Genomic DNA, 13,884 nt, shown 5'->3' on the forward strand with positions numbered 1-13,884 from the left:
AATGAGTCAGCCCTTCCAGTCTCTCCTTTTGTGACAATTTTGCCAGCTTCCAACCCTCTCTACCCTCCCCTCCTCCCTCCAGACAGGAGGTGCCAACACAGTCTCAAGTGTCCACCTGATACAAGTAGCTCACTCTTCGTCAGCATCTCTCTCCTACCCACTGTCCAGTCCCTTCCATGTCTGACGAGTTGTCTTCGGGAAGGGTTCCTGTCCTGGGCCAACAGAAGGTTTGGGGACCATGACTGCCGGGATTCCTCTAGTCTCAGTCAGACCATTAAGCACGGTCTTTCTGTGAGAATTTGGGGTCTGCATCCCACTGATCTCCTGCTCCCTCAGGGGTTCTCTGTTGTGCTCCCTGTCAGGGCAGTCATTGGTTGTGGCCGGGCACCAACTAGTTCTTCTGGTCTCAGGATGATGTAAGTCTCTGGTTCCTGTGGCCCTTTCTGTCTCTTGGGCTCATAGTTATCGTGTGACCTTGGTGTTCTTCATTCTCCTTTGATCCAGGTGGGTTGAGACCAATTGATACATCTTAGATGGCCACTTGTTAGCATTTAAGACCCCAGATGCCACATTTCAAAGTGGGATGCAGAATGTTTTCATAATAGAACTATTTTGCCAATTGACTTAGAAGTCCCCTTAAACCATGGTCCCCAAACCCCCGCCCTTGCTCCGCTGACCTTTGAAGCATTCAGTTTCTCCTGGAAACTTCTTTGCTTTTGGTCCAGTCCAGTTGAGCTGACCTTCCATGTATTGAGTATTGTCCCTCCCTTCACCTAAAGCAGTTCTTATCTACTAATTAATCAGTAAAAAACCCTCTCCCACCCTCCCTCCCTCCCCTCTCGTAACCACAAAAGAATGTGTTCTTCTCAGTTTATACTATTTCTCAAGATCTTGAAATAGTGGTCTTATACAGTATTTGTCCTTTTGCCTCTGACTAATTTCGCTCAGCATAATGCCTTCCAGGTTCCTCCATGTTATGAAATGTTTCAGAGATTCGTCACTGTTCTTTATCGATGCGTAGTATTCCATTGTGTGAATATACCACAATTTATTTATCTATTCATCCGTTGATGGACACCTTGGTTGCTTCCAGCTTTTTGCTATTGTAAACAGAGCTGCAATAAACATGGGTGTGCATATATCTGTTTGTGTGAAGGCTCTTATTTCTCTTGGGTATATTCCGAGGAGTGGGATTTCTGGGTTGTATGGTAGTTTTATTTCTAACTTTTTAAGATAACGCCAGATAGATTTCCAAAGTGGTTGTACCATTTTACATTCCCACCAGCAGTGTATAAGAGTTCCAATCTCTCCGCAGCCTCTCCAACATTTATTATTTTGTGTTTTTTGGATTAATGCCAGCCTTGTTGGAGTGAGATGGAATCTCATCGTAGTTTTAATTGGCATTTCTCTAATGGCTAATGATCGAGAATATTTTCTCATGTATCTGTTAGCTGCCTGAATATCTTCTTTAGTGGAGTGAGTGTTCATATCCTTTGCCCACTTCTTGATTGGGTTGTTTGTCTTTTTGTGATTGAGTTTTGACAGAATCATATAGATTTTAGAGATCAGGCGCTGGTCGGAGATGTCATAGCTGAAATGTATTCAATTTTCTTCACCAACGTCACAATTCAAAGGCATCACTTCTCTGGTCTTCCAACTTTGGCGTGCATGTGAGGCAATTGAAAATACCATGGCTTGGGTCAAGTGCACCCTACTCCTTAAAGTGACATCTTTGCTTTTTAACACTTTAAAGAGGTCTTTTGCAGCAGATTTGACAAATGCAACAGACTGGAAGAGATCCATAGTTGTGCCCATTCCAAAGAAAGGTGATCCAACAGAATGAGGGAATTATTGAGCAATATCATTAATACTGTTCGAACAGAACAAGGGGATACTTCATGGTTTAAGGACAAGAAAGGCGTGCATCAGGGTTGTATCCTTTCACCATACCTGTTCAAACTGTATGCTGAGCAAATAATCCCACAAGCTGGAGTATATGAAAAAGAATGGGGCATTAGGATTGGAGGAAGACTCATTAACAATCTGAGATATGCAGATGACACCACCTTGCTTGCTGAAAGTGAAGAGGACTTGAAGCACTTACTGATGAAGATCAAAGACCACAGCCTTCAGTATGGATTACACCTCAACATAAAGAAAACAAAAATAGTCACAACTGGACCAATAAGCAACATCATGATAAGCGGATAAAAGACTGAAGTTGTTAAGAATTTCATTTTACCTGGATCCACAGTCAACACCCACGGAAGCAGCAGTAATGAAATCAAAAGACACATTACGCTGGGCAAATTGGCTGCAAGAAACCTCTTTAAAGTGCTCAAAAGCAGAGATGTCACCTTGAGGACTAAGAAGCTCCTGACCCAAGCCATGGTGTTTTCAATCACCTCATAGGCATGTGAAAGCTGGACAATGAATAAGGAAGACCGAAGAAGAATTAATGCCTTTGAATTGTGGTGTTGGTCGAGAATATTGACTATACCACAAACTGCCAAAAGAACAAACAAATCTGTCTTGGAAGAAGTACAACCAGAATGCTCCTTAGAAGCAAGGATGGCGAGACTACTTTGGACATGTTGTGGGGAGGGATTAGTCCCTGGAGAAGGACATCATGCTTGGTTAAGTAGAGGGTCAGTGAAAAAGAGAAAGGCCTTCGATGGGATGGATTGACACAGTAGCTGCAAGAGTGGGCTCGAGCATAACAAGGATTGTGAGGATGGTGTAGGACCGGGCAGTGTTCCGTTCTGTTGTGCATAGGGTCACTGTGAGTCGGAACTGACTTGACGGCACCTAACAACAACAACATCATTAATATCACACACAATTAAACTTTTTGGTGAGGAAAATTAAAACATGGCTGCAGCAGTATGTCAGTCAACAGGAAACTTCCAGAAACTCAAGCCAGATTCAGAAGAGGATGTGGAATGAGGGATATCATTGCTGATGTCAGATGGCTCTTGGCTAAAAGAATACCAGAAAGATGTTTACCTGTGTTTTATTGACTATGCTAAGGCATTCGACTGTGTGGATCATAACAAATTATGGATAACATTTTTTTTTTTTTTGCAAAGAATGGGAATTCCGGAACGCTTAATTGTGCTCCTGAGGATCCTGTACCTAGACCAAGAGGCAGTCTTTCAAACGGAACAAGGAGACACTGTGTGATTTAAATTCAGGAAAGGTGTGTGTCAAAGTTGTATCCTTTCACCATACTTATTCAGTCTGTATGCTGATCGTATAATCTGAGAAGCCGGACTATATGAAGAAGAATGGGCCATCAGGATTGGAGGAAGACCCATTAACAACCTGTGTTATGCAGATGACACAACCTTGCTTGCTGAAAGCAAATGGGCCTTGAAGTACTCACTGTTGAAGATCAAAGCCTAGAGCCTTCAGCATGGATTATACCTCAATGTAAAACAACAATCCTCACCACTGGACTAATAAGCAACATCCATAAAGATTAAACCCAAACCAAACCAACTCGTAGTAACCCTATGAACAGAACCTTGGAATCCCTAGGGAGCAGTTCTACTCTATCCTGTAGGGTTGCTAGGAGTCGGAATCAACTTGATGTCAATGGGTCCGTTTTTTCTTTTTTAATCCAGTGACTAGTATTATAACAGGAGAAGAGGACATGCAGAGAGACACGCTGGACGACGACAGCAGTGTGAAGACGGAGGTGGAGATTGGAGTGACGCAACCATAAGCCGAGGAACACCTGGGGCCACCAGAAACTGGAAGAGGCGAGAAAGAATCCTCACCTAAGCCTTCAGAGGAACGTGCTGACACCTTGATTTTGGACTGCTGGCCTCCAGCACTTTGAGAGAATAAATCTCTGCAGTAGTAAGTCACCTGGTTTGTAGTACTTTGTTACAGAAGCCCTAGGGAACTTGTTGGATGTCTGTATCAAATGACCATATCTGATTCTAGAGGGCTTTCGATGCCTCCCCACCTCTCCAGAAGCTTCCAGTTGGGGTGGGTACATTCCTCTGGCCACAGGAAAACAAGGCTAACTATCCACGGAAGGAGTTCCTGGGGGGCCACCGGCTGCTCCCATGTCTGCGGAGGGGCTCCCCCAGGAGGTGCACTTGAAGGATGGAGGGCATGGGTGGAGCGCAGGTGCACAGGGTCACAGGTGGGGCCTGCAGGGTCAGGGGGGAAGGGCACGGCCGCAGGTGAGATGTAGCCACAAGGTGAGACATGGGGACCAAGGTAGGAGTTACTGTCAGTCAGGCACTCACGGGGTCTAGGGGTTTTCAAAGAGCAGGAAGATGTGGCCCCCTCCTCTCTAGCAGCGCTACAGCCCAGTGGAGGAGATCCAAAAGGCTGCAGCAAATGGCAGAAGGAGGTGACAGCTGTGGTGCAGGGCGTGCCAGCAGTCTGAGAGTCAAGAAGGGACCTAGGAAGCAGAGAGGGCAGTGGGTCCGGAATCTTCTGTTGAAAGGCAGGCCCTGCCTCCTCCCGCATCCTCATCTCCCATACATAGCACAGAATCCTGTCTTCTGTCCACTGGCTCCCATCTACCAGTGCCCAGGGTCCACCTGCTGGCCCCTCAAACGCACACCCCCGCCTGCCTCTCAAGCTCTCCTCTGCTGGTCCCTCGCGTTCTTCCTCCTTGCAAGGTTCTAGAGGTCAAAGTTAACAGAAGCGGGTGATATGCTCCATTTGTCTCCTCATCAGCTGAAAAGTGTGCCGTTCCACGCCCGACCCCACCCCGCCCCACCCTACCCCACCCCACCCCACCTCACCCCACCCCAGCCCACCCCACCCCACCGGATGTAGGTGTTCATGGTTCTTTCTGGCTCTGACCATGTTGCAGACAAGACAGTGCACTTTCAGACCGCACCAGTGGTGATGTGCTCTCCCAGGCCAACCTGGGGCTCCAGTGCTTGGTGCTTAAGGTAAGTCTGGTGATGGCGATCCCTCTGGACGGGCCCTGCACCCTGCCCAGCTTTAGCTGTGCTGGGGTGGCACGTTGCCTCTGGGTGCAGAGGTGAGGTACAGGATAAAGGCGCTATTTGGTGCAGGATACGTCCTCTCGAGCGACTGTGGAACGCTGGTCTGTAAGCCTTGCTTCTGCCTCAGGATTCTCCACAGTGGACGTGAGGCCAGATTGTTCAAGTCAAGCTCTGATCACGTCAGTAGGCTAACGGGCCTGTTTTTTCACCCCCTCAGAGATGACGCCAGGGTGGGCCTTGGTTTACAGGGGTTGCAGGGAAAAGTGGGCAGGCCCAGAGGGGGCCCTGCTGTGAGGGGCCTACTCCTTGTCCAAGGACCCACGGACCCCCAGCTGCTCACAGGGGAGGATCCCAGTAGCCTCCCCTGCAGCCAGGGAGCTGGGGCCCATCCTGCCTTCTCCACGGAAGAGGGGAGGGAGCTGGGCAGGGACGGTGGGCAGTGGGACCTCTGGGAACAGAGAGGCTTGTGCGTCTGGAGCAGGAGGTTCTAGAGAGCAGTTGAGGGGCAGGGACTTGGTCTTCACCCTTAGGTGAACCAGTTCTCAGCCTGAGCGGTGGGTCCGCAGGTCTGTCTTCCATCTCTGCTCCACCCTCAGTCCAGCTGTGAAAATTCTCCAGCATCCTTCAGCCTGCCTCAGCCCGCAGTCTCTCCCTCATTCCCGCCACGACCTAGCCTTCTGCGACCCAGTCCCAGCCCAGTGAGGCTGACTGGAGAGAACCTCAGCCAGAGGCTTTGGGAGGCCAGGGGCCAGGTAAGTGGAGGACTCAGGGCCCCTTCTGCCTGGTGGATAGCTGTGCCTCAAGTCCCCGCAGGTGCCCAGCGGCACCACCACATGGGCTCTGCAGTCCCCGCCTGGCACAGGCAGGATTTAATACCCACCCTAATCTCCTGCTGGTGAGGCCGGTTTAGGGGTTTAGGGTGGGAAGAGAGCCCTGGGAGCTGCATGAACAAGGAAGAGTGTTCGGCCCCTCAAAACCAGGGTCACTTAGTGGATTGTTGGTGCAGGAGCGGCACTGTGCCCCAGGGCTCTGAATGAGGTTGGAACGAACCCAAACCAAACCGAATCCGTTTTGTCCATTCTGACTCATAGCGACTCTATAGGACAGAACAGAACTGCCCCATAGGGTTTCCAAGGAGTGGCTGGTGGATTGGAACTGCTGCTCTTTTGCTTAGCAGCCAAGCTCTTAACCACTGTGCCACCAGGGCTCTCCTGCTTAATTCTGGTTTGAGACTGTGTTTGGGTAATTTACTGAGCTGATCCGGCTTCCCAGGCTTATTGGGCTAAGGGAACTTGGGCTAAGGTGCACCAGGAGGGAAAAAGTGCGAGCAAACTCATCAGGGGCGTTTTACATCTCTATTGTCAGACGCCTACTTGTTTAAACCTCAGGCAGTCTCCCCTGTTAGTGTCAATTGTTGAGCTCATTGACAGACTGGTGCTGAACTTGAATTTCACGAGTAGATGTGAATTTCACCTGTCCTATCTGCTCACCTGGAATGGGGCAGTTTAGGTCCTCCAGAGCCAATGAGCATCTGCTGAGCACTGTTCTGAGCTGTGACAGTCGTCATGTATCTGGGACCTACCCTCAGCTGATTTCCCATCTGGACACCTGTCACAGGCGCCTCTGGGGGCCCGCCCAGCCAGGCGGTGCAGTGGGGCCCGGAAAAGGAGCTCAAGTGTTCAGCTCTGGTGATTAGGGCTCTCAGTGCTAAGGAGATTATGGGGCCCCACCCTTGCCCAAAAGGAGCCCTGGTGGCGAAAACCGTTAGGGACTCAACTGCTAACCGGAAGGTTGGTGGTTTGAACTCACCCAGCGGCTCCATGGGAGAAAGACCTGGTGATCTGCTTCTGTAAAGATTATAGCTCAGAAAACCCTGTAAACCGAAGAACCATTGCTGTTGAGTCGATTCTGACTAATAGCGACCCTATAGGACAGAGTAGAACTGCCCCATAGGTTTTCCAAGGAGTGGCTGGTGGATTTGAACTGCCGGCCATTTGGTTAGCAGCCAAACTTTTAACCACTGTGCCACTAGAACTCTAGAAAACCCTATGGGGCAGTTCTACTCTGTCACATGGGGTCACTATAGTCAGAATCAACTCAATGGCAACTAACAGCCACCACCCTTCGTCAGGTAAGCACAACAGAAAAACAGAACTAACTACACGAAGTGCTGGTACGTACAACCACCTCCAAAGACTTCTCATGGTGATGACCTTGATTAGCTTTTTAAAATAACCCTTTTATTTGAGAACTTCAGGGTAGGACTGTGCTCAATAGGGTTTTCATGGCTGTGATCTTTTAGAAGCAGGTTGCCATGCCTTTCTTCCGAGGCACCTCTGGGTGAGTTTAAACTGCCAGCCTTTCTGGCTTTGGAGTCGCACTGAGCTGACCTCGACTTGTGACCCTGGGTCGCTATGAGCTGAAATCGACTTGACAGCACCTTTTTTTTTTTTTTTTTTTCCAGATAAGAATGATACTCCCCCAACGTCTGGGGTCTTAAAAGCCTGTGAGCAGCCATCTAAGATACTCCATTGGTCTCACCCCTTCGAGAGCAAGGGAGAATGAAGAAAACTAAAGATATAATGGAAAGATTAGTCCCAAGGACGAATAGACCGCAGCTACCACAGCCTGCGCCAGACTGAGTGCAGTACAACTAGGTGGTGCCTGGCTACCACCACTGACTGCTCTGACAGGGATCATATAATACAGGGCCCCAGATGGGGCTGGAGAGAAATGCAGAGTAAAATTCGAATTCACAAAAAAAAAGACCAGACTTACTGGCCTGACAGAGACTAGAGAAACCCTGAGAGTATGGCCCCAGAACACCCTTTTAGCTCAGTAACAAGTCACTCCTGAGGTCTCCCAGTCAGCTGAAGATAAGACAGGCCCATAAAATAAAATGAGACTAAAGGGTCACACCAGCCCAGGGGCAAGGAGTAGAAGGTAGGAGGGGACAGGAAAGCTGGTACTAGGGAACTCAGGGTCAAGAAAGGAGAGTCATGGGGTTGTTAACTAATGTCATAAAACAATCTGTGTACTGTTTAATGAGAAACTAGTTTATTCTATAAACCCTCTTCTAAAGCACAATAAGAAAAAAAAATGATACTCACCTAAATGAAATCTAGTATTCTGTGTTGGATCCTGGGATAAGAAAAGGACATCTAGTGAAAAAAAACTGGTAAAATCTGAATAAAGTCTGGAGTGAAATTCACGGCATTAATGTTAATTTCCTTGTTTTGGTAAGTGGATGTTAACATTAGGGGAAGCTGGGTGAAGGGTATTTGGGGAGTCTGTATACTGTTTTTGTAATTCTTGTCTAAATCTAAAATTATTCCAAAATAACATTTTTAAAAATAATATTCACAAATCGTACAGAATATGGGAAAGTTTTGGCTAAGATATTAAGGGAAAAAAGCAAAATTCAAAATTGCATAACAGTGTGATTGCAATTATGCAGAAAATTTATTTCATAGGAAAAAAGACAAAAAGAAAATATGCAAATTATCAACAGTTGTTGCTTGGAACCATGAAACTGAGAGTAATTTAAATCCTTTCTTTTTTTTTTTAACGTTTCCCAATTTTTCCTTGATATGGGATCTGAACTAGTCAGAGCTCTTAAGAGGCTGCAAACATCAGAAGGGGCTGGTTAACTTCCGGACAAAAGGACTTTAGGGAAAAGTCAGGGATTCAGGCCCCCAAAATGGGCAGGGCAAAGGGAGGGTGGCAGCAAGCCCACGCAGCCCAGGCCACAGGGCCGCCACCTGCATCCACTGCCCTGCTTGTATGACTTTGGGGGCCAGGTTCAAATTCTAGATCTTGGATAAGTTTTTTTTTTGCTTATTTTATGTATTTATTATTATTGTACTTTAGATGAAGGTTTACAGAATAAACTAGTTTCTCATTAAAGAGTTAGTACACATATTGTTTTATGACATTAGTTAACAACCTCACCAAATGTCAACACTCTTCCTTCTTGACCTTGGATTTCCTATGACCAGCTTTCCTGTCCCCTCCTGCCTTCTACTCCTTGCCCCTGGGCTGGTGTGACCGTTTAGTCCCTTTTTGTTTTATGGGCCTGTCTAATCTTTGGCTGAAGGGTGAACCTTGGGAGTAACTTCATTTCTGAGCTAAAAGGGCATCCAGGGGCCATACTCTCAGGGTTTCTCTAATCTCTGTCAGGCCAGTAAGTCTGGTCTTTTTTTGTGAGTTAGAATTTTGTTCTACATTTTTCTCCAGCTCTGTCCGGGACCCTCTACTGAGATCCCTGTCAGAGCTGTCAGTGGCGGTAGCTGGGCACCATCTAGCTGTACTGGACTCAGTCTGGTGGAGGCTGTGGTAGTTGTGGTCCATTAGTCCTTTGGACTAATCTTTCCCTTGTGTCTTTAGTTTCCTTCATTCTCCCTTGCTCTTAGAAGGGTGAGACAAGTGGAGTATCTTAGATGGTTGCTCACAGGCTTTTAAGACCCCAGATGCTACTCATCAAAGTAGAATGTAGAACATTTTCTTAATAAACCTATGTTATGGCAATTGACCTAGATGTTCCCTGAGACCATGGTCCCCATAACCCTCAGCCCAGCAATTCGGTCCCTCAGGGAGTTTGGATGTCTATGGAGTTTCCATGACCTGGACAATTTTCTTAACCTCTCCGCCCCCTCAGTTTCCTCATCCGTACAGTGGGGCTGCTGTGACTGAACCTTCCTTATAGGGTTCCTATAAGGATTGTTGTTGATTTTGTTATTGTGACTTAGAAGACCCCATGTATTAGAGAGTAGAATTGCTCCATAGGGTTTTCTTGGCCATGATCCTACGAGACGGTTCTACTCTGTCGCATGGGACTGCTATGAGTCGAAATCGACTCCAGGGCACCCAACAACAACAATAATAGTGTTTATGGAAGCAGATTCCCAGGCCTGTTTCTTCTGTGGTGCTGCTGGGTAGGTTCAAATCCCCGACATTTTGGTTACCAGCCCAGCTCAAAACGTTTGTGCCACCAGGGACCTTGGCTATAAGGACTGAAGGAGTAAACATTAGAAGTGTCTGGCAGGTTCCATAAACCCATTGCTGTCGAGTGGATTCTGACTCATAGTGACCCTGTAGAGCAGGGCAGAACTGCCCCATGGGTTATCCAAGGCTGCAATCTTTATGGAAGGAGACTGCCACATCTTTCTCTCACAGAGTGGCTGCTGGGTTCAAACCGCCGACCCTTCGGTTAGCAGTCGAGACTGTGCCACCAGGGCTCTGGCTCATAGTCAGCTCTATATACGTGTTAAAGAAAAAAAAAATGCTGCCACTATCACTGGACTGGATTTACACACTGATTTGCGTCTCTTGCCCCAGATTCAGAGTCCTGATGGGGATGGGGTGGGGTCGATGTTGGTGACGTCCTAGCTGCTGGATTAGGAGAGTGGGGTCTGGAGGGCTGCCTCCCTGCTAGGCTGCAGGAGGACAGTCCAGGGACCGGGGGTCCACGTGTCAAACTGGAGGTACTTTCGTAGTAAGGGCTCCATAATTGGGGGTTGAATGAATGACCAGGCAACCAAAACAAACACAGCAAAGGCTACAACAAATGCCCTCATTTACTGGGGAGGAGATCCCAGGATGCAGGAATGAAGGGGCAGGGAGAAGGAGATGGGAAAGAGGAGAAGCGGTGTGTCCATGAAGGGGACTCGCTGCTGGAGGCCGGGCTATCATGGCCACTCCTATCCCCAGTGGTCAGGGTAGCCCCCAGGGTATAGAGTCCCTCGAACTCCCAGGCTATGTGCCTGGAAGTGGGGCCGTAGGTGGATCTCGGGAGGGATGGTGACAACAGTGCTCTTCACCTGGCCATGTTTTTTTATTTGGGGGAGGAGTTGAGGCGGGAGGTGAAGAGCTGGAGGGCCTGGGGTGTTTAATGTGGCTGGGCTGGGCCTGACAGCAGCCCCCAGGAGGCAGCTTTCTAGCAAGAGGGAGCACCAGAGAGGAGAGTTCACGGCTCACCCCCCCATCACAGGGCCTGGTCTCCCCGTAGTGCAGCGAAAGGAAGAGCCACCAACAGGTTGTCCTTGCTCCTGGGCTGGGGTGGTTGCCACAGACCCCGCTTGGGGTCACAGAGAAGCTTGTTCTCCAGCAGGCAGATCAGCAGGCAGTGTGCTTGTCCGCAAGGCCCCTAAAACCCTTTTCTCCCCTCTCTCCTCCCCCTGCCAGCCTCCCCCCTGCCCCAGAGTTCTGGCCACACAGGCATGTCCCATGGTGCCCATTTTCTGGGAGTATCCCCTTAGGGTCCCCCGATGCCCAAGTATTTTGATCATCTCCCTGAATTATGATACAAATTCGGTGGCGCAGGGGAGGGGGTATCAGGGGAAAGGAGGGCAGGGGCCTCCCACTTAGGCATCCCACCTGTAGAGCAGCACAGAGAAAACTGTCAGCCTGGGTTACTCAGAGCTCACTAGGCACCTGGCCCACTGGGGGTGGGGTGGGCTGGGGGGCGATATTTCCTTTGATCTCACCAGTCCAGCGAACAAGAGACCTGAACCTCCACTTCAGTCACTTGGCTATAATCAGGTGAGTTTTGGTAAGTTCAGGATCAGGTTTCAAACCTGGGTCTCTCTGACCCTAGAACCAAAGTTCATTCCCAAAACCAGTTGCTGTGGGGTCGATTCCAACTCGTGGAGACCCCATGCATGTCAGAGTAGAACTGTGCTCTGCCATAAGGTTTTCAATGGCTGATTTCTCAGATGCAGATTGCCAGGCCTTTATTTTGAGGCGCCTCTGGGTGGATTTTTTTTTTTTTTTCTGGGTGGATGCAAATAGTCAACCTTTCCCTTAGCATTTGAGTGTGTTAACCTTTTATACCACCCAGGGACTCTCTGAAACGGACTCAGGACAGCACGATTCCCCTGCTGGGTCTGCCCAGACTGGCCACTCTGGGCCTTGGTCTGTCTTCAGTAAAATGTTGGGTGGGCTCGGTTCAGTGGGTGGAGTTCCAGGCAGGGAGGTTGGGGCAGAAGATCCCATGCCTGCCCAGTGGGCCTCTCAGAGGGGCCGGGAAAAGCTGCGCTCCTTGCGCCCTGCTGCCCTCTGCTGGTCAGTCCCCCACCGCCTGGACAGTGCCCAGGGATTTAGAAGCCGGGCTGGGAGTACTGGGCCTGGCCGTGTCTAAGAGCTCAGCTCTGCCCCTCACTTTTGGTCCCACTCTTTATCTTTCTGAGTCTCAGTTTCTGCACCTGTAAAGTGAAGGAACTGTGAGGACTGAACGAGGCAGGGTGTGCGGAATGTGCCTTGCAGCACCTGGCCAGGCACAACTGTGGGATGCAGGAAGAAGTTGTGGTTGCAGAAGAATGAGGTTTCAGAGGCATGAGGGTGGCTGGGCAACCTCCCGCATCGGTCGTTCATTGGGAAGCCCCTCTAGCACCCCCCGGCTCCCCTCTGGTTTCTCTCAGCAGTGGGGTGGGCACTCACGCCTGGGGCCCATACGTGAATGTGGGCAGTCTCCCTCCCCTGCTGGTGGTGTCATCAGAGCTCCACAGAGGGTGGAGCCCTGGTGGGCATGGAAGGCAAGGAGCACCTCTCACCTCTGTACCCCGACCCACCTAATCCATCCTACCCCCTAGCTTGGTGTTCAGTAGAATCAGAGCCTAGTACAGGAGTATGTGGTGGTGGGTGTTGGCTCCTGAATCATGGCAACCCCACGCACAACAGAATGAAACACTGCCTGGTCCTGCGCCATCCCCGTGATTGGTTGCAGGTTGGATTTGTGATCCATAGGGTTTTCATCGGCTGATTTTCAAAAGTAGATTGCCAGGCCTTTCTTCCGAGTTAGTCTCAGTCTGGAAGCTCTGCTGAAACCTGTTCCAGGTCACAGCAACACACAAGTCCCCACAGACAGACGGGTGACGGCTGCACGCGAGGTGCACCGGCCAGAAATCAAACCCGGGTCTCCCGCGTGGAAGGCGAGAATTCTACCCCTGAACCACTACCACCCTCCTGCCTGCGCTTGTTGCTGGTCGCTGTCCCATGAGCTCGACTTACGGTGACTCCAAGTATGCAGAGCGGAATGGCTCCGTAGGGTTCTCAAGGCTGTGACCTTTTGGAAGCAGATCACCAGGCTTGTCTTCTGAGGAGCCTCTGGGTGGGTTTGAACCACCAACTTTCTGGCTCATAGTTGAGCGCTTAATTGTTTGTGCCACCAAGGGACTCCTCCTGCAGAAGCTAGGCAGTCGATAAATATTTCCTAATCAAACATATTGGATGCCACCCTGGGCTCAGCACTGGGTCAGGCTTGGGTAGGGTCTGAACTTGCTCTCCTCCATCCAGGGCTTGATGACCTAGACCAGGGGAAGGGAGCCAACACTGACTGACACTTACATGCTTGCTGAGGCTTTGCACATCAGCAACAAGCTTGCAGGTTAAGCAGTTATTATACTCGACGTATACTTCGTAACTGTATTAGTTCACAATTATCAAGTAAGACTAGCCACATTAGCCCGTCAGTCTCCCGACCGCTCCAGCAAGTGGTACTATTCTTACCCACATTCTACAGACGAGAAAACTGACACAGAGAGAGCACAAGTGACTCGTCCAAGGTCACACAGCTGGGAAACTACACAACCAGAATTTGAACACAAGAAAATCTGCTTCTGTCCACAACTTGACATGTTTAATCAGAAGCTCTTAGCTTGGAGATAGACAGACAAATACATTGCTGCTTGAGTTGACTCACGATGACCTCATGTACAACAGAATGTAACACTGCCCGGTCCTTCGTCATCCTCATAGTTGCCAGCATGTTCAAGTCCATTGTTGTGACTATTGGCCAATCCATCTCACCAAGGGCTCCCTTGCCCTCCACAGCCCTCTGCTTCACCACACATGGTGTCTTCCTCCAGCGATTGTTATCTCCCAATGTTGTGTCCAAAGCAAGTGAGTC

At 49.4% G+C, this 13,884-nt stretch overlaps 1 long non-coding RNA gene across 1 annotated transcript; it reads left to right on the forward strand.

The window, feature by feature from the left end:
• Positions 1-4,833: 4,833 nt before the first annotated feature.
• LOC135231616 (uncharacterized) lies at positions 4,834-8,928 on the forward strand. Its single transcript, XR_010322392.1, has 3 exons — positions 4,834-4,922; positions 5,546-5,731; positions 7,444-8,928. It is a non-coding gene; the product is annotated as an uncharacterized LOC135231616 (long non-coding RNA).
• The last annotated feature ends 4,956 nt before the right edge of the window (positions 8,929-13,884 follow it).

The sequence above is a fragment of the Loxodonta africana genome, chromosome 7 (genome assembly GCF_030014295.1).
Source record: "Loxodonta africana isolate mLoxAfr1 chromosome 7, mLoxAfr1.hap2, whole genome shotgun sequence".
Lineage (NCBI taxonomy): Eukaryota > Metazoa > Chordata > Mammalia > Proboscidea > Elephantidae > Loxodonta > Loxodonta africana.